The sequence below is a fragment of the Solanum tuberosum genome, unplaced genomic scaffold (assembly GCF_000226075.1).
Source record: "Solanum tuberosum cultivar DM 1-3 516 R44 unplaced genomic scaffold, SolTub_3.0 scf00188, whole genome shotgun sequence".
In the NCBI taxonomy this organism is placed as follows: domain Eukaryota; kingdom Viridiplantae; phylum Streptophyta; class Magnoliopsida; order Solanales; family Solanaceae; genus Solanum; species Solanum tuberosum.
The window spans coordinates 62,805-65,545 of NW_006239119.1; positions in this window are offsets into that span (position 1 = coordinate 62,805).

Consider the following 2,741-nt stretch of genomic DNA (forward strand, 5'->3'; position numbering starts at 1 on the left):
GTCAGAAGATATATTAGATCAAGAATGGTATGAAATAGACCTACATGATTTAGACCTCGAAAGAATAGAATGATATGATTTAGAAATAAATTCAGATTAAAATGAACTACGAATATTTAACGATATTGGATAGAATCTATGGAAGATATAAAATTATTAGAACAATTAATGGAGGAAAATTTATATATTGTACCAAAGAACCCAAAATATGTTATATCTAGAATATATCATAAATAATATTAAAGAAATATTCAGATTAAAACAACTATCGAAAGAATATTATAATAAGTATTACTACATTTTACCATAGAAAAAAGAATATTATAATAAAATTTGGCTAGTTAATACCTCACCTACCACACTACCACCTACCAAAAATATTCCTCATCTACGAAAAATGGCTAAATATCATGAACTCCTCACCTACCAATAAAATGAATTCCGCTAACGAAAAATGGTATCAGAGCTATGGATACCAATCTCCTTATTTCTTTTGTTGTTACCGAATCTTGTATTTTTCTTGTTAGCCACCATTTTACTTGTGTATTATCTGTTCTTATAATGAATTTGTTATATACAATATATGGTTCAAATGATAATAAACACTTATATACTGAATATAATTCTTTTCTATTTATTTCCCATTTTATTTCTGTATTATTAAATGTTCCTGAATAATACCTGCAATGATGTTCTATCGTATTGCCATCATACCTGTATTTTAATATTCCTCCATAACTTTTTTCACTCGCATCTGATTCTATTATATAAGTAAATTTTTTGTTTTCATCTGGAAAGTATAGTTAGATAAGTTTTTACATAATAATTTTACCTTTTGTATTTGTATTTGGTCTTTTTTATCAAACTGATATTCTATATCTTTCTTTAATTTTTGTTGTAATGGTTTTAAATTCTCTGCTAATTTTGGTATGTATTCTCTTACTTGATTTACTAGTCCTAAGAATGATTGTAATTTCTTTTTTGTGTCTAGTTGTTCATTTGAGTTAATTATTTTTTGTACTATATGCGTTTGCATTTTTATTTCGTTTTTATCTATTTGTATTTCTGAGTATTATTACACTTATAGGTTTTTTCCTAGAATACAAACTTACAACAGAGTTCATTATCCCTCTCTGTTGCTTTTATCAATCGATATTATCTGTTGTTTCAGTGATTAAATTTTTCTTACTCGTTAATTAATTTTCTCGCGTCAGGGACAATTATTATAATTTAGTAAAGACAGTGAGGCAAGCAATGGAGGGATTGACTTTTCAACACGAGAACCTAGATGGCAGGCGACTGGTGGCCAACTGAAATTCCCTTCATAGGCAGATCTAAACCTCTCTTTCAATTGTTTTCAACACCTTGGTATTGTTATTGTTCCAATTCAGATCCTTATTTTTCACTATGTGAAGTCATGCTACATTGATTTTGTTTTCATCTTTACTTTATCTTTGATGGCCTTAATTATTGAAAGAAAATTTTAGATGCTCAAGAAAAAAAAAATTAGTTCTACCATGCAAAAATACAATAAACAGTGTGTATGTTGATCATTACATATATAAAGTTCTCTCGGTTTTGTTCAGATACCTTCTAATATTATAAGGAATATAAATCCTGAAATTGGGCATCCTTAGAGGATAGTTTAGGACATTATTACGTGTTACTCCCAAGGCTGAATATTTTGGTTATGTGTACTACAGATTGGCGTTTACTGATCATTGGCTGTGTAGCAGAGTTGGTTGTGGCGGAGGAAGTCATCGGAGAAGAGTCTGAGTGGTGAAACTGAAAGCTCTGCCGGATCCATTTCATCCCATGATCGGGTTTCTTCTTTTTCAACTTATTTCTTACTTCCATACAATTTTACACTGTAACTTTTCCCCCAAACGCCTACCTTTGCTGAAAATAAGAAGTGGGAGATGTGTTGGGTTATGAAGGTGATTAAGGCGTCATGCGAAAGCTTACAATTGCAATCAAGACGGTGATAAATTAGATGACAAATAAAGCGATACTAAAAATATAATATTATTAATATGAAAACTAATTTAAAAGAAAAAAACATTATAACTGTTGAGAGATTAAAATCTCCCCATAAACAAAACTCACTAAACAACTACATTGTGGATTATATTGTGTTATGCTATGAGAATATGGATCTTCAATTTATAGATCTCCAAAATTTTCCTTTAAGGAAAGAATAGACCAAATATGGAAGAATATTATATTTTTCCTTTCTGGAAAAGTAAAAACATTTATGGTAATGTTTGTCTTTTCTTTTAGGAAAATATAAAGTTCAAATAAGGTAAGAAAATTAGGGCAAAACCCTAACAAATCTCCCCTTTTGGCTGGATTTTCTTGACAAAACTTGATCCATTTTCTTCACAATATGCATGATATCTTCGTTCTTCACATAGTCTTTATCACTGCTGCTTGTCATGGTTAAAAATAAAGTTTAAAATATATGGGTTAAAAATGGTTTAAAAATATTTTATTTTCATTTTCAAAGATGTAGCAGTAGGAATGTTGAAAATATGGTTTTAATCTTTTCTCCACATGTAGCTGGACAAAAATCTTCTCTATCATCAAATTAGTTACAAATTGATTTGAAACCACTTGAGCTTGTCTTCAACCTCATTCAAGCATTAGATCATTGAACCATCGGATCTTTGAACCATGTGCTCTGATACCACTTGTTGGGTTATGAAGGTGATTAAGGCGTCATGCGGAAGCTTACAATTGCA